The sequence below is a fragment of the Malaclemys terrapin genome, chromosome 9 (genome assembly GCF_027887155.1).
Source record: "Malaclemys terrapin pileata isolate rMalTer1 chromosome 9, rMalTer1.hap1, whole genome shotgun sequence".
NCBI classification, from domain to species: Eukaryota; Metazoa; Chordata; order Testudines; family Emydidae; genus Malaclemys; species Malaclemys terrapin.
The window spans coordinates 17844809-17870903 of NC_071513.1; the positions used below are offsets into that span (position 1 = coordinate 17844809).

The 26095-nt window shown below is 39.5% G+C and overlaps 1 long non-coding RNA gene across 1 annotated transcript; it reads left to right on the forward strand.

Annotated features, from left to right (window-relative positions):
- Positions 1-175: 175 nt before the first annotated feature.
- LOC128842739 (uncharacterized) lies at positions 176-24463 on the forward strand. The gene is made up of 4 exons (XR_008446104.1): positions 176-411; positions 4822-4862; positions 19187-19278; positions 24434-24463. It is a non-coding gene; the product is annotated as an uncharacterized LOC128842739 (long non-coding RNA).
- The last annotated feature ends 1632 nt before the right edge of the window (positions 24464-26095 follow it).

The window sequence follows — 26095 nt, forward strand, 5'->3', positions numbered from 1 at the left end:
GGCTTCAATCAGCCGGGGGCGGGGTCATCTGTGTTCCAGTGTGTAGAGCGAGGGTGAGAATGGGGAGCCGAACGGCCTCTCCGTGGAGTGACAGAGGAATAGACCAATAAGAGACGTAGACAGCTCCTAGGTGGCCCAATCAGGAATCGGGAAAGGTGGAGGGTCTGTGCGCAATCCGAAAGAGGAGAGGTTCTGATGGATCGGCAGCGCTTTGGACCAATGAAAGTCGGCAACAGCTTCTGTCTGTCGGCGATGTAAGCGAGAAGAGAGGGTGAAAAGTTAGGCGGAGCTTAAGGTGACTGGCAGATGGATGGACAACTTGTGTATTGTCCAATCAGCGCTTCACACACAGAGATACGGGAGACGGAGGCGGGATTTGGCGTGTATGTGGAAGAGTGAGTACAACGAGAGGTGAGGATTTAGCGTAATTAGCAGCCGGATATGCCAGTCAGCGCTTGAACCGCCTACTGCCCCGTCCAATCAGCACCTCCGACTAATGTAGCGTATTCCAACTATTTTTTTTGAAAGGAGAATTTTCCTCCCCCTCCGCTAGGTTTATAGTTTGGAAGCAGCAGTGATTGGCTGCTGGGGGAGCCAACCACAGAAAGTGGGGAGGGAGGCGGTGGCGGCGGGGGGGTTGGGGTTGCTGACGCTGCCGAGGAAGTAAACAACCCGTCAGCGCGCGAGCGACCGTTGGGGCCGAGTGCAAAGGCAACCGTCCCTGCTGCTTCAGACAGGGGAGGGGGCTGGAAGGAAGCCCCTTACACACGGGCTCAAGAGCACACAGCCGTAGCGTCAAGGGACGGAGAGCGTGTCAGAGAAGGGAAGACTAAGGAGGGCCCTTCTTCTCCCGCACCCGCAGTGCCCACCCCCACATCCCGACTTACATAGTATATTCATACCAGACATACACGGAGTTCACCCCCCACAGGCTCACCTCCCACACACAGTGCACACCTACCCACAGGCACAACGCGTACCCCCATAGGCACAAAGCATCCCATCCACAGGCTCACCGCCCATACGCACAGCGCACCTTATCTACAGGCTCAGCCTCCCACACACATGGCTCACCCCACACAGCACACAGTGCCCCCTATCCACAGGCTCAGCCTCCCACACCCCCAGCACACCCCCATGCACACAGCACACCCCCATAGACACAGTGCACCCTATCCACAGTCTCAGCCTCCCACATACATGGCACACCCCCCATGCACACAGCGCACCCCATCCACAAGTTTGGCCTCCCATGCACACGGTGCATCTCACCAACAGGCTCAGCCCCCACCTTCCATGCATACCTCACCCCCCACTCAGACTCCCCAAACACACAGCACACCCCACCCACAGATTTGCCCCCCACGCACACAGCACATCCCACAGATTCCCTCCCACACATATACACATACGTAGTGCACACCATTCCATAGGCCCAACCACCCCCTTACACACACACCCCTACAGGCCCACCTGCTTTATAGACACCACCACCCATATATGCACAATGCACATAATCCCCTAGACACTACCCCCGCCCCCCATGTACAATGAGCATTCTCCGAGATCCATCTCCTCTACACACAATGCACACTATCCCCCAGGCACATAGTCCACATACACACACTGACTATTCCTTCAGATCCACCTTCATACACACACAGTTTACCCAACCCCACAGGAACACTGTCCATATAAACAGTGACCATTGCCACAGGCATACCCCATATATTACACAACAAATTCAGTCCTCAGGAATTTCTATACCAACTAGCCTGACCACCCCCATATACACCCAATACACCCCACCTACAGAAAACTGAGCCAGCTTTTTCAAATGCAAGGTGAGATGGGTCCCCACGACACCAAATGTATACTGTACTACTGGGAGGCCACCAGTACTTCGAAGTAGGCCAGAGCTTAAGCCAAGGGTAGAAGTGCTACAATGAATCTCCGCAAAATCTTTCCTCAGCTCAGGAACTTGCTGTCCTTAAAAATGACATCATCACACCTCTGGTAAGGGAGTTTCAAGGGCACATTAGCATGGTGAAGTGCTGTGATACTGGGCAGTCCTGTTTTAACACGATGTAGCTGTCTATTGATGCTGTGCTAAGAGATATTGATATGGGTCACCTGTTTTGATGTAGTGTATCATTGTATTTACATAGTCTGATACACTTTTGATAGTGTGCCACAATTTTGCACTGTATAGCACTGCATTAATCAAATGCAGTCATTTTTAGGCACTTGTCACTGTTTTGACACAATGTGGCACTTTGGATGCTGTGCTGAAGTGTACAGATGTATTGTGTTCTAACATGACACAATGCCATTTCATTACAGTGCAACACCCTTGTGATACACAGCATCTCCATTTTGATACAGTACCCCCTATTATTTTGATGCAGTTGTCACTATTTTGAGGCAACACAGTACCAGTTTGCCATAGCACACAGGTATCCATCCTATGGCCTGCAGGCCGTACATGGCCCACCAAAGTATTTCATAAGGCCCATGGCCTGCTTCAACACAATATGCTAACGGACAACTCATTAGCGTTTTTTTGTCATATCATTTGAGTTTAATTATGTGTTCTTTACTGTTTTTTTCCTGTTTTCTATCATTCTGATACACTTTTTATGCACTGATTTTTCTTTATTTTTAAATAGACAATCCTGTACATACATATGAATTACTGTACATACGAGAATCTGTTTGGCCCTCACAAGGTTGTGCTCAGGTTTATGTGGCCCCCCTGTGTAATAAGGTTGAGCGCCACTGCCATGGCACAATGACATTTTGACCCTATTTATTGCATATATTATGATATTTTGATGCAATGTCTTGAAGCTATATGACATGGCATGTCAATAACATAACCTAATGAAGCTTTGATTCAGCTCCACAAAGTACTGACAAAACATGACAGAATAAGTGAGAAGCAAGCACTGAGCAAATGCAAGAAGACAAGTTCTGAAAGGCAGCATTGGGGTCCCTTATCTTGTCATTTATTTTACAATCAAGTCATGAATTGACATTTGTGTCACATAAATTTCAATTCCCTCTTCTTCCCTCATGGCTAGATAATATGTCTCTCTGAGTTTAAATAGAGGACCAGAGATTGTCAGAGAGCTGGTTACAGCTTCCTGATTCAAAAGCTTCACCCTACACTAGCTGAGAACAGTGGATCTTTTTCCTGCCCCTTACCTGCCTACATCATGTCCCCTTACTCTTTCAATACATCCCTTTCCAGGGCGGAGGGGGCAGTCAGTCAGTGTAGGAGCTGGATGAGCCAGCTTTACACCATCCAAGAGTTGCACAATCATGCCCATAAAGTGTAACAGCCAAGAACAGAGACAATTTCAATTCCTCCTTACTATTGTGATTCAGTAATGTGGTATTTGCCTAACAGTGGAGCAGAGGCAACTAGGTTTCCTGCTAGTTTCAAGCATTCCATAGAGTTCTGAAGTACAGACAGTTGTCATTCTCATCTTTAATATTAATTCCCAGAAAGAGACTATGTTAAAGTATATTTAGAGTTAAGGTTGAGTACATATCAGTGATATAAGGGTAAAAACATTCCTTCAGAATATCTGCTTATATCTGCTTGTTTATATCTGTTTATGATTTGCTGCAAAGATTATTTTCCTAACCTACCACTTTGACCATGTCACTCCTCGTTTGCATCTTTCCACTGTCTCCCACTTCTCTATTACATCAAATATAAGCTACCTGTCTCCTGTTTCAAGGCCCTTCATTGCCTATCCCCACCCTACCAATCATCTCTCATTCATTATCAAGATGTCAACTCCTGCCTGTGATTGGCCCATGATGCCAGCCTCTATCACCCACTTGTTAAATTTTCAAACAAGCACCTTCATGCTTTTTCTCATGCTTGGGAGGAGCTCCCCGTAAACATCCGCACAGCTACCTCATTATCCTCCTTAAAAATCCTCCTAAATCTTTTCTTTTCCGTGATACCTATAAAAAACTTGACAGTGGTTAGGCTGCTGGTGTGCTGAGACCAATTGCTGACCAATATTCTCTCATTGTTTCTTTGTACTCTTCCATGTATCTGTTCATATCCATCTGTTGTCTCTTGTCTCACACTTAGATTGTAAGCCCTCTGGGGCAGACACAATCTTTTTGTTCTATCTACAGTGCCAAACACAGTTGGGTCCTGGTTCATGACTAGGGTTATTAGACTATTGGCTATTAAGCAAGATGATCAGGGATGCAACCCCATGCTTTGAGTGTCCCTAAATCTCTGACTGCCAGAAGCTGGAACTGGATGACAGGGGATGGCTCACTTAATAATTGTCCAGTTCTGTTCATTCCCTCTTAAGCATCTGGTATCAGCCACTGCTGAAAGACAGGTACTGGGCTAGATGAACCATTGGTCTGATCCAATATGGCCATTCTTATGTTTTTATGCTAATCTTAAAATATTCAAACATGATCAGATATGGAAATTAACATCTAAAACACACAAACAACTTTAACTCTGCCCTGTAGTGATGTCATGCATTAACCATACAATTATGATTAGTGCATAATCATATTTGTAATCTCAGATTACATTTAAACTGATTTGTAAAGACTCATTCAATGTTTTCATTTTTTTTCTCCTGGTGTCATTATAGGATGGAGTTAAGGTTGTTTGGAGGTCTGAATTGTGCAGTTCTAAATCTTAACATCTTTGGATTTCTTTTGACACTCTGTAAATGCTGTTTGAATATGAAAGAATATTTTACAATTATTTTAAATAATATATATTAAAGAGTTTGAAGCTGTGGAATAAGAAGCTCTCTCTTTTTGCAGGCTCCTCGTAGCTGGTTGCTGAAAGATATATGTGGGAGAAAGTAAGGAAACACTTTAAAATAAAGGATTTATGTTTTTTTATATTTTCTTTGGTCATAGACCTCTGGGCTTGTTTGATAGCAACTATGACTAAGCTGTATCAGTGCGTAGCAAAGAGCATCATCAGTGTTTTCTACTTATTTTTTCTTCTCATTATAATTCCTTAGTACTACCCTATATCATTCATAATTTCTAGTATGGGTTCAGAAAAATCACGTATCCATAATCTATGCATAATTCAATCATTCTAAATCTTTCTTTAAGCCAAGTATGCTCAGGGGAGCAATTGGCTGCACACACAGTGGATGTAATAGAAACGGGCTTTTCTGACAATGTTTCTGTAACTCAGCAAGGGTACTTGGCCCTCCCTAGACCCTAGGTCCTCCTTATTTATCTATGGATATTGGGGAACATTGAAGTTAGTTTGATAACTAAGTTACATTCACGTACCCTCACTCATATTAGCAGAAAGAACAACAAATTTTGTTTTGTTTGTCTTCAGATAGATATTGTTTGGGGCCTTGGGTACATAAAGCTATAAAGTTTGTGTGGTGAGAGTATGCCAGGTCTCGTGGCTTCAGCCTTGCAGGGCACACCAGGGCTCAGGGCTTCTTCACTGCGGGGCATGCCAGAGCTCAGGGCTCCAGGCTTCATCCACGGGGCCCCATCAATCCCCTGAAACCAGCTCATAGCCCCCCCAGAGGGCCATGGACCCCTGATTGAGAACCAACAGCATCAGGCTGGAGTCAAGGTTTGAAAATAATTACTGGAGCTCCACTCTGGACAGCTCTGGTTGAATTTAAGCCCTGATTTCTAGACATACTGGGATGCGATTTAATTTCAGTACATTGCAAGCTACCAATGTAATATTACTATGGGAATGTTCACAAATTATTGTATGGTTTATATGTCAATGTTTTTTATAAATTTGTCCATCCTGTTTCCACTGGCTATTAGTCTGGAATGCAGCTTCGTCCTTCTTCAACCATAAAGGTGTACTAGACAGGACTCACTCTCCAACTCTTAATTTTTATTTCTGTAAGACCAAACTGACCTAAGTTGGAGATGGTGAAAAGCTACACTATCCCACGAAGAGCTCAGGGAAGAATTATGCCTGGTGTGCAGTGGGAGGGCTGAGGCTGTAGTATCCTAAAACAATGGTGCAACTTTGTTTCATGCAGTGCAGCCAGGCTGTTCTCCAGTTAGTGCAAAGGGAAGTTAGGGTCCCCTTCTTATCCTCTTTGCAGTGCATGATGGGAGCAGTTTCTGCAGTCCCTTGAGCGCAGGTGCTGCAGTTATGGTTACCTTTGTGTTGCAGTAATGACAGTTTTTTGCACTCTTTTCACACCCCATTATGCACCCGCATAAATGCTTATTATAAAATGTCCAGAAATTTGGAACCATGATTTTTAGTGTCATTTTCCATAGCTGGTCATCACTTCTACAAAATAGTGTAATTAAGAAATCACTGGTTGGCAGAAATTTCACATTGATCCAAAATGCAGAGCCATGTACATCATCTGCTGCAGAACCAGCGAGAAGCAAATAAAGGGGTCCTGAGGATGTCGATGGTGAAATTCCACATAGAGCAGTAATATCAGCTCTATTAAGACATGACCTGAAAACAAAGAATCTGAGAAGCTAAGATGTTGTTAAAGCTAGTAATGAGTAACAGAGTAAATGCAATGGTATGCAAAACTATGAGAGTTGGTGTTGAGTTTCCTTCTTTGCCATCTCCAACACTTATCCTCCCTATGCTCAGGTGTATGGCTGGGAGTGAGAACTACTGAAAGGCAAAAAAAGAAGCAAGTCTGTTTAAGTGCTACCACTCTGTGGTCCAAATCAAGTCTCATGAAATGTTCATACAAAAAAACAAATGCATTCCAAATAACCCAGCTGTCTGAACTTGGGTAAGAATATTGCTGAGGTACTATATTATCTGGCCTTTAAATTCCACCTGCAGTTCAAGTTTTTCATTTTCCTTATGGGCAGGTTTTTACATGGGAAACTTTGGCTATGCATGTGGAAATTACTCAGCTTAAACAGGCAAATGCAGTTTACATGTGTCACAGTTGAGGACAACTGCACCTGTACATCCCCTCAGTTGTCCAGCAAGGGCACCCACTTTTAGGCTTCAAGCTCCCCATCTGTTTCCTCTCTTGAGTAGAGACATGTATCCTTCTTGCTTCGACTGGAATATTTCCAGGCTGCAAAGTTCCCTGCCTCTACTGTTCATTTCTCAATAAAGATGTCAGAACATACAGGTCTAGAACTGAGGTCTTGGGATGTGGAGGGGAGGAGGTGTATGTGGCCATCAGGTGAGTGGCTTCAAAGTGTTGATAATGGAGGAAGTATATTAACATCTCCCCTCCCTGCTAGAGAAAGTACATACAATGCCACAAAAACACAGAGACAATTTCATTTTTAATACATGTCCCAAAAGTATTAATCCTAATTTGATACAGTTTAATTTAATTCAGTAAAGTTCCATCCAGTTTGTTCAGGATATTATCAGTCTGTCACAATATATGCATATCTGAGACTTTGCACACACAAGAACTTGGATGGACAATACTACAGGTGCAAGTAGTTAATTTTGTTTCATGAAAATTATATTTTATAGCTATTTTTGATAAATTTCTAATATTTTATTAAACATTTTAATAAACAACACAAAAAACAATGTAACCATTCATACAAGGATTTAGTCATGTCCAGAACTCTTCACCCCTCTGTCCCATTCTCTCATTGCAGCTCCAAAGTAGCCTGGACTAGATAACATCTGTACAGTTCTATTCTCAATATGGGTTTAATGAGAATCCTACAGGAAACTGAATCAGCACAAGGAACCAAAAGGAAATCAAGACCATGTATAAACATATCACAAACAGGATATTCTACTTATAGAGAGAACTATGTCCTAATGAAGTCAGAAAATGGGGAAATTGTGGCAATATTTAAAAAAAAGTTGGAAGACTGAAGTAGGGAGGAAGGATGGCCTTGTGGTTAAGGCACTGGACTGAAATTCAGGAGATTGTGGTTTAGTCCCTCGTTCATCATAGCCTTGCTGTGCATCCTTGGGCAAATTACCTAATCTACCCTGTGCCTCAGTTCACCAACCGTAACATGGAAATAATAATACTTCACTATCTCAGAAAAATGATTGTGAAGTGAAATCTATTAATGCCTCTGAGAGGCTAAAAGTACTATTGTGACAAAGCTATCTGAGGACTTCCTTGTAGTAAATTAGCAGGACTTGCCATCTATCAAAGTCCTTTGAATATGTACTTTTCTTGTTATGAGTTAAAAACTAAAATACTCTTTTCATTCAACTATTTCATTTATTTTTATTTGTGAGTATTGAACTAATAGAAACCTTCACTTTCACACCATTTGAAAATATAGGGGTTTGAATTTCAGATTGTATGAAACAAAGAGATTAAAGGTCTGAGCTTTAGAATTGCCAAATTCAACTCAGAGGGAGCTCTGGGTGCTCAGCACCCTATGTAATCCTATCATACACCCTTTACCATCTATGTAATCCTATCTATGTAACCCCAGTTATACAAACTATCAAAAATAAGCATTTGAGTATTTTCAATAGACAATTACGTCTACTGAATTGTCTACTGAAAATACTCAAATGCTTATTTTTGTACTGTTTGTATAACTGGGGTTAGTGCCACCATGCGGTGTAAAGAACCACAAACAGTGTGTTGTTTTTCAAAGGCATATGGTCAGATTTACAAAACATTTTCACACTGGATAAGGAATGAATACTAAGATTATTCTGTGTATTTGGTTTCTTATTTGTGGACATTTGCTATTAGATTTTGGGTTGTTAGTGATGGTGATCCTGAAATTATTTGGAAGCCTTGTGCGAAGTTTTATTGTGAAAAACATAAAGGTTTATTTTTGTTTAATCTGTGTCAAGTATAGATTTTTGCTGGATCTTAAAGCCAGCATGGTATACTAGGCAGGATTTAAACAAGCAAACTTTTATTTTAAAATTTAATATTATCTCTGAAGAAAAAGCAGGGTGGAAGAGGAGGAACAGTTTTATAAATAAATGTGAACTAAAAATGGTGCACAGTACATTCCTAATTTGGGGTCAATTTGGCAAATTCTAGTGTTCATGAACAGAAAAAACTAACAGGACTGGCTTGATACAGGCATAGTATGGGCTTCTCCACACAGGTTAATAAATGCACCTTCCTGTTGATTTCCTTTCTGATACTGGGGCTCTTCTGAACAGATGTTGTTATCTATCATGGGGCTAAATCCTAAGTGTATAATTAGCAAAATACCTCTTGGATGTGTGAATGTAAACTATCTAAAGACTACAGTTCAGCCCATTTTGTATTTTGCCAGGTGGTTTGGCCATTCCAGTTGTTATTTCAGCTCATTAGATTTATCCTGATAAATTTTCTAAATTTAAAAAAAAAGTGCTTTACCTGTCAGTTTCACTTCTGTGGGGAAGATCCATCAGTCATGGACAAGTAAGTCATGTCCTCCCTGCCTGATAGTGGGAGGTTCATGCCAGGATATGATATCCTTGGCGGAGCAGATAGAAAGACAGACGTTTGCAAAGTATGTCTAACTTCTTATGGTTTCTTCAGAGGGCAGCTTCAGTTTAAGAGTCTAACTTCTCCTTGAAGGAAAAATGTTCCGTTCCCTGGGGATCAGAATGTTTTTAATATGAGATAGGGTACTAATTGTGGCCTGCTCTGGACCACCAAATCACACTAGGAACAGGATGACTGCATTGTTATGTACCTATCTAGAATATGGAGGGGGGAAAGTTGTATGATCATGGCCAACTTCAATTTGAGTAACATGCTGCCAGTACTAAAACATTATAGGAATTTCTAAACATTATAGATGACAATTTCCTAACTCAAAAAATGTTGCAGCCTACACAGGGGAATTCTTTATTAGATGGTATCCTAGCAGGTAGAGAGGAATCACAGAACTCAAAATGAATGGTAAATTAATGGTACTTTAGGCACAAGTGATCATGATTTGATCACATTTATAATGTGCAAGCAGAATAAAGTCCAGTCCGGTAATATATATACACCTCTACCCCGATATAACGCTGTCCTTGGGAGCCAAAAAATCTTACTGCGTTATAGGTGAAACTGTGTTATATTGAACTTGCTTTGATCCGCCGGAGTGCACAGCCCCACCCCGCCGGAGCGCTGCTTTACCGCGTTATATCCGAATTCATGTTATATCGGGTCGTATTATATTGGGGTAGAGGTGTACATGGTGCTTTAATAGGGGGAGCCTCAAGTAGGAGTAGAGAGGTTATTTTACCTCTGTATTTGGCACTGGTGTGACCACTGCTGGAATATTGTATCCAGTTCTGGTGCCCACAATTCAAGAAGGATGTTGATAAACTGGAGAGGTTTAGAGAAGAGCCACAAGAACGATTAAAGGATTAGAAAAACATTCATTATAGTGATAGACTCAAGGAGCTCAATCTGTCTAGCTTAACAAAGAGAAGGTGAAGGGATGTCTTAATTACAGTCTATGAGTATTGACATGGGGTACAAATATCTAATAATGGGCTCTTTGGTCTAGCAGTGGGTCAATATCTAACATGATCCAATGGCTGGAAGTTGAAGCTAGACAAATTCAGACTGGAAATAGGGCATACGTTTTTAATGGTGAGAGTAATAACCTTTGCAACAATTTACCAAAGGTCATGGTGGATTCTCTCACTGACAATTTTTAAACCAAGATTGGATGTTTTTTCTAAAAGATCTGCTCTAGGAATTATTTTGGGGAAGTTCTGTGGCCGGTGTTACAGAGGAGGTCAGACTAGATGATTACAATGGTCCTTTCTGGCCTTGGAATCTATGAATCTGACTTCAATGTGCAGTTCTTGTTGTGCTGCTCTCATTTAGTCTCTATAACCTCCTTCATTATCTTATTGACAGGAATTACAACTTCCTTCCTGATACTGGAGGGGAAAGAACTATACCTATTTCATACAGAAGAATTATCTTGAGTTTTGAGTATAGAGATGGCCTCAAAATCATTTTCTCAAAACATTTTCAATGGAAACAGCCTCTCTCTCTGTCTCATGACTCATTCTCCACAAACAAGTGAATATCATGACCTATGAAGGAAGGCTGAAAGAACTGTGTTTGTTTAGTTTGGAAAAGAGAAGACTGAGAGGGGACATGATAGCAGTTTTCAGGTATTTAAAAGGGTGTCATAAGGAGGAGGGAGAAAACTTGTTCACCTTAGCCTCTCAGGATAGAACAAGAAGCAATGGGTTTAAACTGCAGCAAGGGAGGTCTAGGTTGGACATTAGGAAAAAGTTCCTAACTGTCAGGGTGGTTAAACACTGGAATAAATTGCCTAGGGAGGTTGTGGAATCTCCATCTCTGGAGATATTTAAGAGTAGGTTAGATAAATGTCTATCAGGGATGGTCTAGACAGTATTTGGTCCTGCCATGCGGGCAGGGGACTGGACTCGATGACCTCTTGAGGTCCCTTCCAGTCCTAGAATCTATGAATCTATGAATCTTGTTAATGGATTATGAACAACTATAAGAGCAAGATGGGTGGTACTGGCATTTTTTAATTATCTGATTTTTTTAAAATTTTTGACTTAATTTTAACTTTTCTTGTCCTTATTAAGAGCATGGACTAGAATCTTACTTTTTTTTAGACTTGTGTTTCTCATAAAGGACCAAGATGGAGTAAGATATGGTCAGTTGAGCTTGAGAGTAGCCGTTACCACAGAAGAAGAGAGACTGACTCAGAAAAAAACACTTTTGAGAAAAAAAACTCCTGTTAGGGAAAATTCTCCTCAGGAAAGGAGCTGGTTCTACCACCTGCTATGCTGCCTTGCAGCCGAGGCAGAGCATTCTGAGCATTTTATTGGAAAAGTTGATGATCTGGTCTTTCTGCTGCAGGGGACCTCTGATTGACAGCTCAGAACTGCCTCCAGCTGTCATGCAGACCTACTTGTAAGGATGTTGGACATTCCATCAGAAAGAGAAAATGTTTTAATTTGGGTATTATTATTAAACAAACAGAACAAAGATCCTAGCGTCACCACTGATCCTGAGTAAAGTTTCCACCTTCCTCCAGGTAGTAAGTAATTTGCACCAGCTGTGCTAGCTGGGGCTTTGGGAATGCAGAGTCAAAGCTCCATTCCCTCCCCACCTCACCCCAACCACTCCTTGCCCACATTTCCATGCAGTGACAGTGTGGTGGCATCTCTCTTCCCCCATGCTGTACCCACAATGTGAGTTGCCCATGGACGAGAGTAAAGGGGTGTCTTATCTCTTATTCCCCTATGCAGGTACACAGATCTTGATTTGTGCTTTAATAAATTATCCCCTTGCTTAATAGCATATCTACTTTTTAAAGCACTGGTGTGCACTATGGACAAAATGCTGGCTAAATTGTACTCTACTCTGCAAGGATGCCAAGGGGAAGCAGAGGAGGCACAAGGAACAGCCACAATTTTTGTACTCATGGATCACAGAGTCCTCCAGGCTAACAGCTACAGCAGTGATAGCCTCCTCAAGGGGAAATAGGTCAGGCCTTACTGGCCAACAGACCTGACTCCACATATATGGCAGTGCATGCTGCACCCTTCAAAGGATGTTGCAGTAAGTGTGATTTTTTTTTACATTATCAAAGGAACTGTACATGACTGAGGCATAACTCCTGCAGGAGTTCCCACTGGGGCTTACAGACACAATTCAGCAAAGTGAATTTTTGCTATAGACAAGAGGCAATTAATCCTGGAGTATTTTAGCTTAGTATGCCAGGTTTTAGTTCAAAGCAAATTTTTCTAGCTGCTTTATAACTCCCTTAAATAAATAAATAAATAAATAAAGTTTATTATGAAAATACTACAACACAAGGCACTTGTGGGTGCCAGTCTAATATAAACTTGCATTCCTTGAATATGTCTGTGGAAGTCAGGCTTTTAGTGACAATAAGCATGTGAGAAACTGTCCCACAGGAAGGGGGCCTAACAGAAACAATAGTCATGATCATTTTTGCTGGAAACACCTAAAATATGTCTAGATTTAGTGTATATTTCTATGGGGGGGGGGGTTAGATTTTCAGCATCCTACTAGATTTGCAAGGATTATAAAAAAAATTATTTGAGAAATATAAATCAAGACAATTGAAAACTGAATCTCTGATAAGTCAGCTTTGATTTTAATACTGCTTGGAAAAGATACTGTTTGTGTGTTTTGACTGGAGATGCCTCAGAAATTACAGCTGGTTCTAGGGTTTCAAACCAGGATAAGTTGATACAAATTCAGCTTCATGCCAGTGCAGCACATCTGTACTGAGTGTTTACACCAACATAACTACACTGGTGCAAAAATCCTCAATGCAGACAAGAATTAAATCTATTCAACCAGGGCCGAAGCTTTTTCCCATTTGAGTCAATTACAACATGGTCTTCACAGGGAGCAGGACTGTGAGGCTATATCTACACTGCAATTAAAAACCCAGGGCTGGCCCATACCAGCTGACTTGGGCTCGTGGGGCTCAGGCTAATGGGCTGTTTAATTGCAATGTAGATGCTTGGGCTGGGACCTGGACTCTAAGACCCTGTGAGGTGAGATGGTCACGTATACACCACAATTAAACAGCCCTTAACCTGAGCCCTGCGAGTCTGAGTCAGGTGGCACGGGCCAGCCAAGGGTGTCTAATTGCCGTGTATACATACCCTAAGACTCCATCCTACAAGGTGCTGAGGCCTTCCAAGTCCCACTGATTTCAGTAGCATTTGAGGTCACTCAGCATCACCCCCTATCGGAGTATACTAAGCTTCTTAAAATGTTGACACTATTTGCTAGATTTTTAACTTGTGTTGTGCCCATGGCACTGTCCATTTTGTTTTAAATAGTTCTGAGATGTTGCTTTATCACGTAAGAATTGAACTGTTTATCTATCCTGGCTTGCCACTGAATAATAGCTGAGATTTATTTATAGTCCTTGATTACAAAGACAATTATTTATTATGCTTAGCATGAATGATTTATAAAGCTTAGCAATGTTTTCACTGTTTAGGGGAATCTGGAACAGTGGAACAAAGAAACATTGTGGTGCAGTGAAAAAAAGGATGTTTTGAATCTCTTCATTTGCCATAAACATGTTTACAAGAATAAACTTTTAAAATAAATTGTTCCAGTAATTAACTTCCTCCAACATGGGATTTTAATTTATTGACGATATCATAAATTATTGTTAGTTTTTTATTTCATTTTGAATTAAAGTGTGTTTGCTCATTGTTAGCATGTTATTCCCCCCACTTCCCTCCAATATCTTTAATTGTTTAAAAACATAATGACCCAAAGTAGCTAAAATTAACATACATTGTCAGGTTGAATATTAAGGAACTTTTCTGTTATTTGATTGATGATTAAGTGATATGTTTTTCATGTATATATGATTCTAAGCCTTATACTAGGTCAATAACGTAGATATTTTTTAAATACATGACTATTGTGTTTTAGCTGTTAAAAGTCATGTAGAATGGATGGTTACTTCTCTGACATAAATATCTATTAGTCTTGTACAATTAATGTTGATGGAGATAACTAAAAAGGAGGTGTGCTCTTACCTGATGTAAATGTTAAAACCGCTTGTTGTGTTAAATATGAACTAACTTGGAGAAACAATATTTAATATGAAATAATTGTTGATATTAACAGTTCCCCTTATTGTCACTTCCACTTCTGAAAACCACTGGAATTTGTCATTTTAGAGTTTTGGCTGTATCATCCAATTGGTGCACAGGCCAGGTTTAATTCATAACAGCAAATCCATCAAATGTTTTGGTCTCATTTGCAAGTTTGAGAAATCAGGACTAGATGAAGGCATTGCTCATAGTCTGGAATATGTGGTAGGAATTAGCTGTGCCACTCCAGGAGGAGCTAAAAAAGAAATTATGACTCAGAAGCAGTTCTTTGAGTCACAATTCCCTTAGGTCCTGTGTTGTGTAAGTGGGGAATATAGTGTGTCAGTCCATTGCCAGACACAGCATACTCCCTCCCTTAAGTCCAGTCAGCTCTAATGGCTGGTGCATATGGGAGCAGAGCTATGTGCCTGACTAACCTAATTCCCTTCTATGATGAGATAACTGGCTCTGTGGATGAGGGGAAAGCAGTGGATGAGTTATTCCTTGACTTTAGCAAAGCTTTTGATACGGTCTCCCACAGTATTCTTGCTGCCAAGTTAAAGAAGTATGGGCTGGATGAATGGATTGTAAGGTGGATAGAAAGTTGGCTAGATCGTCAACTCAACAGGTAGCGATCAATGGCTCCATGTCTAGTTGGCAGCCGGTTTCAAGCGGAGTGCCCCAAGGGTCGGTCCTGGGGCCGGTTTTGTTTAATATTTTTATTAATGATCTGGAGGATGGTATGGACTCCGCTCTCAGCAAGTTTGCAGATGACACTAAACTGGGAGGAGTGGTAGATACACTGGAGAGTAGGGATCGGATACAGAGGGACCTAGACAATTTAGAGGATTGGGCCAAAAAAAACCTGATGAGGTTCAACAAGGACAAGTGCAGAGTCCTGCACTTAGGACAGAAGAATCCTATGCACTGCTACAGACTAGGGACTGAATGGCTAGGTAGCAGTTCTGCAGAAAAGGACCTAGGGGTCACAGTGGACAAGAAGCTGGATATGAGTCAACAGTGTGCTCTGGTTGCCGAGAAGGCTAACGGCATTTTGTATAAGTAGGGGCATTGCCAGCAGATCAAGGAACGTGATCGTTCCCCTTTATTCGACATTGGTGAGGCCTCATCTGGAGTACTGTGCCCAGTTTTGGGCCCCACACTACAAAAAGGATGTGGAAAAATTGGAAAGAGTCCAGCGGAGGGCAACAAAAATGATTAGGGGTCTGGAGCACATGACTTATGAGGGAACTGGGATTGTTTAATCTCCAGAAGAGAAGAATGAGGGGGGATTTGATAGCTGCTTTCAACTACCTGAAGGGGGGTTCCAAAGAGGATGGAGCTCGGCTGTTCTTAGTGGTGGCAGATGACAGAACAAGGAGCAATGGTCTCAAGTTGCAGTGGGGGAGGTCTAGGTTGGATATTAGGAAACACTATTTCACTAGAAGGGTGATGAAGCACTGGAATGCGTTACCTAGGGAGGTGGTGGAATCTCCTTCCTTGGAGGTTTTTAAGGCCCAGCTTGACAAAGCCCTGGCTGGGATGATTTAGTTGGGAATTGGTCCCGCTTTGAGCAGGGGGTTGGATTAGATGACCTCCTGAGGTCCCTTCCAACCCTGATATTCTGTGATTCTATGTCTCTGCTTACTGTCCACCCCTCTCTGCCCCCACCTTTCCCACTTGCTTGTGGAGAAAAGTAATGGCCCAGTGAAGCCTGCTTTTTAGCCCCGTGACCATGCTTTTAGTCTGGTCAAACCTTGTGTCACTACATGGGGGAGTGAGGGAAGCCCTTAAACCGTCAGCCTGAGACCGTGTCACCATCGAGTCCTTAATAATCAATTGTATATTATGTAATCTGAGAACTACAGTACCTGAATTAAAATCTGATTAAATAGGGCTGAGTTCATGTTCTTTTTTCCCCAAACAGGTTATATTCATTTACAAAAATGAGTCTTCTGAGAATTTCCTGTGTAGTGTGAATCTAATAATGTCGTTATAGAACAACAAAAAATCTGATCAGTTAATTAAACCCCACAATGGGTTCTAACAGGTTTACTCAGTAGATTTTACAGATGAACACCGATTATCTGTAAATAATTAAGTTTAAAGCATTAATTTGTTAGCATTAGATCTGCTAACATTGCAAAGGTCCATTGTTCTTAATGGTCAAGAGAGGTTAATGATTCAGGTAGCCTAGTCAGAGTCAAGCATTTAGAATTCCTAATTTGAGAGCAACAGCAATTATAAGTGTTATGTTGTCTTCTCCTGTATTTACAATGAGGGAAAATCTAAAATGGATTGCACAATGTATTAGTAAAGTCACCCTTCCATGTTTTAATCTTTTGGGTAATTTGATTTTTAGTGATATGTTTACCAAAAATTTATAGTATGCATAGTTATAATTTAAGGGATAGATTTTGCAGCCACTACTCTGAGGCTAAATTGTGGGATTTCTTGTATAAGTAGTTGCTCACCAGCTTTGTACTTTGCACTTTGTAGTTCTAACTATGCAGTTTGAAACAGAATGATAAATGATCTCTTGCTCCTTACCCTTACATTTTTCAGAAAGAGTTTTTGCAGCTTCACACATTGTTTTCCCCAAAAATATAGACTGTTACAAAACAAGCTAGATGGTAAAGAGGCAAGAAACAAATATGTTATAATGAGTTGAAACAACAGGGGATTGTGCATCATTCAATATTTACTGCAACTGTAGCTTGAAATTCTGTTGTCAGGGACAACATTTGTTTATTCTTGTTAATCATTTATCCTTGTCAAGCTTTACTTTCCACCAGCTTTATGAACAATGAAGAGCAGAATGAGTAATAATGGATCATAATCATAATGATCAAAGCAATCAAATATATATATATATTACTATTCTGACAATCATTCAAGATGGTGTTCCCTTATCATGATCTAGTAATTAGAACAGGGAAACGTTAGTTTTGTTCTGCCTCTGTCACTGACAAACTGTTGTGACCTTGGGCAAGTCTCTTTCTGCCTAATTTTCTCCAGTTCTTATCCACATTTGTAAAACACTTTGAAATCTTGGGGAAAAGGTAATATATGCAGTAAATGCCAGCTAGTGATGGTATTATTATGATTTATTTTATACTTCATCCCTTTAATATTCAGCAGAGACTGATTCAAAGCTTTATGGAAATGGTGCTGTGCTTCAGGATAAGGTTCTGGGGGCAAGAGTGATTTTTACTTTATTCCAACATTCTGACCTCTTCTTTTAAGAAAGAAAGAAAGCAAGCAAGAAAGAAAATGTGTATGCAGTAAATTATATCAGTGCAAAATCAACCACTTCCATGATTCAACAGGGGTTTTCTTGCTACTCTGCAAAGGATTATGGGGTATCTCTGCAATCTGTTTAGTAGCAATTCTAAGACTGCAAATTCTTCAGGGCAGGATTTGTCTTTTGTTATCTTTGTACAGCATGTAGCATAATAGGATCCTGATCTATGAGTAGGACTCCTATATACTAACACAATACAAAGAATAGCTAATAATAAACAGGTGGCACAGAGAGTCAGAGTCTCTCCCTGGTCCCACTTTTGTCATTCAGGCATGTTAAAAAAACATTTCCCTGAAAGACAAAAGTTTTGTCGACGACAAGCACTGGTGTGAATAGTGCTTTGTCAGCAGGAGCACTCTCTCCTTCTGACAAACAGTGGCTACACTGCACGCCTTTTAGCGGCACAGCTGTAGTGGCACAGCCGTATCGCTAAAAGCTGCATAGTGTAGACATAGGCTGTTTCTTTTTCCCCACAAAGACCATTATTGGGTTTGGGAAGACAGTAGCTCCTGTCAGACTTCCTCCAAAGGTATTGACCCCAAAGACCCCACCGAGAAACTCCTGAAGACCTTGTTAAAGAGGCAATGGAACCTACATGTGTATTGTCATCTCTATCACATGATATATACCCCATCTCCAGGTTGTTTAAAAAGGGAACACTGTACAAGATTTTAAAATCCTATCTACCATTCCAAAGTCAGGTTTTAAAATATTACTCATGTTCCAATTTTCAGCCTCTATTGAATCTTGCAAAGTGAACCTGTCACTGAATGCTAATCCCCTCAATCCTAGAGCATTGTAGAATGTGATGTGACTTTATTTTGTGTAGTGTCTTACATACAAGCTGTGTCCCAAATAGTTTTACAGAGTTAAATGGTTTAGGAAAGCAGATGGTACATAAAATAATGTAAAACTGATAGAGTCTGTTCTTGAACCACTCTTATTTTGTGTTTGATTATTTACTTATTGTACATTCATTTATTTGTGATTAAAAGGGATAGTTACAGGAAGACATGGAGAATATCCAAGTTAATGCTATAAACAGGTACACAGAATGTGCTTGAAATTCTACAGACAAATGATGTATACAGGAAACAAAACAGGGATATTAAGCTTCCATTGTTACATTGGTAGTAGGTAGTTAAGCCGGTATTTGTTGCAATAAATCAGTGTGTAAACAAGTGGTAGATATACAGGAGAACCAGGACTTGATGTGGGTTCTTTATACACGAGCAAGCACTTAAGATGTTTGTTATGGTTATAGTTTGTCATATTTCTCTGGAAAGCAGATTAACCCAATGTTCGTATTTTACTATATTTAACTGTTTGTTTGTTCTTTTATATGCTAGGAATAGTAATCATGCTAAAGCCCATATCGCTATAGCACAGTAAAACAGCAGAAGATGCCAAAGGAAGATGTCTTCAAGGAAAAGAAGGGAAGGTCGGTATGAAAAGATAACTTGCATGTTGTAGTAAGGGAGGACCAAAATCAGTCCTGGTGTAAGTGGGAGCACCTCAGTGGGATGTTAGTGGAATTTGTTGTCATCTTATAACCCCTTATTCAGTTCTTGTCCATGGTCATTAAGTGTTTCCCATGCACCCAGAGGCCTTTATCCCTGACCATAATGTACGTTATGGGAGAGGACCTGTCACTGCGCTTTTGAATCAGAGTCATAAGTACAGTATGTTCTAAACAACCTTCCCTCACTTCCTCCTTATAGAGCTCAAAGGTTTTTTTACCTCTTTAAGACAGTCTTTAAGAAATTCCCAAACAACACGGGTTGTAGTACAATAAGCTTTATTAAGAACTGATAGAGAACTTCAGATTTAACCCTTTCCCCTCCCCAATATAGTATTAATAACATATCTAGTCTTAAACTCTACAAAATAGTTATAGATGCTTACTAGATCATTGCATTAATTATAGTGCAACAGCACATTCTTACATTTCGAGAGAACACATACTTTCTTTTCAGCTTGTTTCTTTCATACTGTCCCTTTGCCCAGCAATGTTTCTGAGACACAACCTCTGATTGCCTGATAGGTGTAATTCCTCACTAGTATCAAGTGGATTGTGTCATCTTCCCCTGTCCCTGTCTCCCTGGAATCCCCCAGTTATAACCTTTAGGTTATTTTGATAGGACTCTGCAGATATTTTCCCAGAAAGATATTCACATAGATGTAGTATTCTGAGAGGATATGACAGTCTCCTATGAGAGGTCCATTACATTTTTCCAAATCCATTCAGGATTGTATTTGTTGCTTTGGATAAACACTTTTGGGTTTGTTTTTTCTGCACCCCTTTTACAGTTTATAGAGTTGTTTTGTCGGTATATCCACACAATAATATCTCTCAGTTCACTTCCACACCTTGACCTGCTAATATACTTACTGATCTTTCACATTTGGTATAAGTGGTGCAAGGTTTGTTTTAAGCAGTATATACTATGCAGACCAAATAATATTATACTACAGGATCAACTGTAGTTGTCATCAAGTCAACAATAATATAGATCTCAAATATACGTGCATCCGTTTTATAAAAAAATAGTATAAATAGAAATAAACATAACTCTATCTTGATATTTTCATAAAGAATGCATGTTCTGTCCAATTAGGGAGAAAATCCAGCAGAAGTGTTCAATGAAAAATAGATACAAAAAGAGATTTACTTGAAATCTAGATAAAGAATATGTAAAATTTGGCAATATAGTTAACCTATCTGACTTCAGGGTTTGATTCTCAGTTATCCTAAGGCCCCTTTACACCACAGTGTGGAGATAGAGGCAGCACAGAGGTGCCTTAAAGTGGGTGTAAATAGTGAAAATGAAAATAAGGTCCTCTATGTCCAAATCTCCAGAATCCACCAATGAGTTCTAAAGTGATTGATGTCCTACATCCTTTGCAAATATGTCTTTCTGCCAAAATGCAGTTGAACCATGCTGGATAATAGAGTACAGATTTACAATTGTCTAATACATGCTGTCTATCACAAAGATAGCCAGGCTAGAGCACAGAGATGTTAATTAATATTCACAGTGTCATAATTTCCTGTCATTCTAAATTGCAGAGCTTACTTTGGGTTTTTAGAGAAGGGTAGAACCCTCTTGGTCATCACTCTGTAGCCTTATCATTTGAATTTCATCCTGAGACTCTCCCTTCAGAAATTTGCACTAAAGTTGTCTGTGCCACTTAGAGCTGTACACAGGTACTCTGTGTCTAATGACTTGGAGCTGAGTCAGAGCCACTCAATGTAGAAAAACAAAGTGACTAATCTCATTGTAGAAGTGAGACTTTGCAGCTTTGTTCTGAGTCATTATGACAAACTCACTGAGTGCCCAAACCTAGTGCAGAAATAAACAGTTAAACACAGCACCCAGTTTCAAAACAAACAGGTCACTCCTGATCCTTATGTCAAAATTACCTTGCTAATTATATTTAACATTAAAGGTGTTGTTGATATATGCAAAAGTTTGAATTTAAAATATTTGGAACACCGAAAAGCTGTGTTCCAGAAGTGAAGGGAGAATGAGGAAGGAGTGAAAGCAAAAAGATTTATGACTCCTGATTATTTTGGTATACACTGAGAAAAACCATGCACCTATTGGAAAGAACAACCTTTCTAGGCAGGATTGGAATTGCAAGAATGTTATAGCCAAGAATAAGAGACATTGGTATTTTCAGGGAACTTTGTACATCACTTGCTTATTCTGTAGCTGTTCTAGCCAGCCTTGATCTGTCACCTCTGCCATCCATAAAGTTATAGGGCCAGATCCTCTTGACAGTTGCACTAGTGTAAATGAAGAGTAACTCATCTGAAGTTTACCATTTACAAATGAGATCTGAAGTCAATTGGATTACTCCTGTTTTGATAAAACAGTAGAATTTGGTCTTCCATATTTTTAATCAAGCATCATAAAATATCATATAGCCATTCTGAAATAGCCATTCCTAGGATGAATTAGCCTATCTGGAAGACAACTTTTGCTAGAGAACAAATATTACAGGACAATAAAGAAATGTCATGTGTAACTATAAATATTTAGATTATGTGTATCTCAATCTATGGATTTAGCACTTTATCAGTTGATAATATCCAGCGTTTTGAAGTAATATTCATCATCATTCAATGAGAAAATATTCTCACCATCACTATTTCTCTCCTTTATTTCTCTTCTTCCCCATCTTCCTTTCTCTTTTTCTTTCCTTCTTCTCACTTTCTGTGTTTTTCCTCCTATCTTTACTCTTCATTTCTTTCTCTGCATCAGTTCCCAGTTCTCAACTCCACATGGGCTTCCCTCTCACCTTTTCCCTAGTCAATCTGCTAAAAATAATCTGCAATGAAGTACTTCAAATATCAATGTTAACTATCATTGTTGTGCTTTAGCGATAACACTCCAGCAAAATCAATGAAGACAAAGAGAGTTGACATCACTGAGTATTGTTTCAGGGGGTCTGCAAACTCAAAGACAGTACTGCATCAATTATAATTGTTTTTTGTCTTCACGGTTGTCTTCCCAGACAGCAGGGACTGAAACATACGTTTACTTTAAATGAAAGTTTAGATCCTGTGGCATCTGAACGTGCAATGCGGGATACAAAAATATATCTAGTGGGCTAGATGTTTGACACCTTTGTGTCAGAGGTTCTGCATCATTTTCACCTGGTGGAAGCCAGGGACATGTTTTTCTCAGTGAAGGTCCCATAGCTATAGAACTAACTTCTGCTGAAGATCAAGCTGACGCCAAGTCTTAGCACCTTCCTAGAATGATGTAAGGCTCATCTTTTTTGAGAGATATTTTCAAACAACCGAGTAGGCTTATCTTCTTCCCCTGCAGTTTCTACCGATAGCGGTGGGGGTAATTTCTGCTCTAAGGTGTTGCATAGTTATGCACTGTGGACTGCATTTAAATTGCTGTTGAATTGTTTCATAGAGCTATCTATCCATCTAATTTATCTATCAACCTTTCAGATGAGAAACATTTATAAAGGCAGAGATAAGGCTGAGATTATAAATTCCTTAAAATAACAATGTCAACAGAATATTACAGTAAAAAGAGAAAATACTTAAAACCTTGCAATTAAGTTTTCAACATCAGCCTTAACTCCATATTCTTATTTATCCTCTTTATACAATAAAAGTAAACCCCTCACATCCATCCACCACCGCTACTGTCTATCTAATAATATGGGCCACCAGTTCCCTATTATTTTCATCAAATTTCTACATGCTGCTTTGTAATTTGCTACAGAGGAGGTTTAAGGCAGATTCCAAAAGTAAGAAGTCATTACAGATTTGTTTAAAATTAATATTGTTCACATCTTCGGTATATTGTTTACTCTCCTACCTACAGTACATTTGCTTACATGAATACCAATTCTAAGCCAGTTGAGGACTGCATATGTCAGTCAATATATAATGACTGATAGCTAGGGTTATGATGTTTTTCTTCCTTTGTACCTGCTCAGTGGAACAATGAAAACATTAATTTTCCAATCATTACCAGGGTAAATGCCTGATTATGGGATCCATAGGACATTTTGCCTTCCCAGTGTATATTGGTCTGTAAAGCACCATGGTCAGAGGAATTCAACTATTAATTAAACAGGTCTCAAAATGTCTATGATCCAATAAAGTTGCATCCACTTTCACTATAAATTGACTGCTTGTTTATGAGCTAGTGTGGGACTCTTTAGGAGAAAGGCCAAAGGGAGCTATAATGTATGTGCTACAAATTACTTGCAGGCTAAGTTAGATTGTTTGTATGTCCCAGTGCAGATTTAAAGTGATTAGTGCAGTCATTTTACATTATTGTGTGCCATAAATCTGAAGGTTTTACTAGGCAAATAAAAAATGGAACAAGGGGTGCACATTAAAATAATAACACCCTCTGTGAATGTTGTGTCTGCCGCAATCAAAAATACTGTCATTTTTGGAGCATTCAAATGACTCTTGAAGATGCCTTTTGGAAAGACAATGTGGTGTACTGGTTAGAAAGGGTGACTGGGTTCAATTCCTGGTTCTGCCACTATCACTTACCCTCTCTGAGCCTCAATATATACCTTGTTGTGAAATAAGGACAATAATATATACCTATCTGATAGAGTTTTTTCCATTTTAAAACTTTTAAAAGCACTTTGAGATCTTTATATTAAGGTACTATATAAATGCAAGGTGTTTTACATTGGCTGAGTATATTTTATGTGTAGAATATTTAGTTTAACCAATTTTGTGAAATAAGATCTGAAAGAAATTAGCATTAAAACAAAAGCCAGATAATATTCTAAAATTACATCATTTATTCACAATATTGTTAAAATAATTATGCCTTAGATTGATAAGTAAGTGAAGATAATAAAGGAAATTACTGCAGGCTAACAAAGTTTGCATGGACAAAGCTAAAATATATATTTTATTTTGCTGTGTTATGATACATTAGCAGGCTGTTAAATTTGGTGATTTAATTGCTTATAAGAAAAATGGTATGGGCTCCTATTGAACATGTACTCAGCTATATATTCTTTAAAAACAGCAAGGGATAAAGGAAAATGAAATACAGTCTTTACTTAATTCACTCCCTTTTTTACTTTGCTAGGAATGTGATGGAGGAAACCTGTCAATCAAGAAGGGAATGCTTTAGGGTGAGTGGACAGAGAAAAAAGGATCTGCTAATTCAGGGCTCACTACCATACCCCGCTGGAGGGTGCACTCTCTAAGACGTGTTCCTGCAACTAGATCTATGCTCATAGGCCCCTGTGCTTATGCACAGCCCACTAAAGGAGCCCTTCCATGTCCTCATTCAAGAAATAAACAAGAACTATGATTTATTAATGATAATAATAGACACAATTCCTTAGAATATGAAGGAATTTGATGTGTTGGTGGGATAAACAGTAAAAGGAAAACCTCTTGTTAAACAAATATTAGGTAAATGTGCCTGATTATTTGTCATATTGCAAATACAAAAATACCTTTTCTTTTCACATATTTAATTGATAATATCCTGCTTCCTGCACCTAAAAGTGCAATTCATTTTAAAATAATCATGTAGAGTTTGTATTAATTGGCTGAACTGATGCTGCATAGCACAAGTGATGCTATTCTGGGAATGGGAGCAGGCTGGAAGGACTTCAGGGTGGAGCCAGGGGCCTGTCAATATTTATTTTTTTTCCCCCATAGGCTGCTTTAAAGAGAACCTTTACCATCTGGTGCTACTGTATTTTCAAAGGTAAAAACAGCAAGCAATCTTGTATAAAAATCTGTCTACAATATTTGAGAGAATATGTTTCTATTCCCTCCCTCCACCCCTAAGCCAGATTCTGTTCTCACACTGTAAATCTAGAATAAATTCATTGAAGTCAATGGGACCATTCAATAAGGCAATCAAGGTTTGACTCTTTCAAATTGATGCTAGTGTATTCTGAATTAATTTAATAATTTATGCATGTTGGAATATAGTACTTTACACCATATTTTATCACTCTTATCCCAAGATCTGGGCTTTTGTAACATGTACACACTCATGCTGACTCTTCCTTGGTATCAGGGCAAGGCTCTTTAGCTACATTTTAAAAGTGGTTTGTTAATTCATGTTACCGGAAATATCTCTCACTAAGTATCAAGTTTCACACATCGGCACTGTTGTGGATATTAAGGCAGTGGTAGCCAATGATATCTGAAACTGCAAAGTTAAAACTCACATAATGGTCTGCTCAGAGTCAGTGTACAGAAACTGGTAAAATAATTCTTTATCTGTCTCAAAACAGCATGAAATGCCTACTCTGCCAAATCTGCAACAAGGACCAGATTTTCAAAAGCAGTGTCTAAAATTGTGCTCTGTTTTTGCACATTGGATGTGTGTATGCAAACTGCACTTGTAGGTATACATTTGTATGCACAAATGAGTGCATCTTTTTTCACAGTTGTCTGTTAATGGCCTATTCTGCGGAGTGTGCTATACAAGTTACAAGATAATTAGTAATTGGGGTTTGTGTACACATTGAAGTTATTGTGCATACAAAAACATATGCTTGAAAAATACCAAGATAAAATTGCCTGCACTATTTATAGGCCTCAAAAATGGAGAGTTATAGTAATGATTAGTAGGCATGGAAGGATTAGATTTTTAGAGGTAGATGTCAATAAATATCAATTTTCACACAAACTAATGAAAAAATCCATAGATAATCAAAATTTACAGATAGTCAAAATAAGAAAAATGCTAATTTAGAACTTATTTGAGTTTAATTTAGGGATA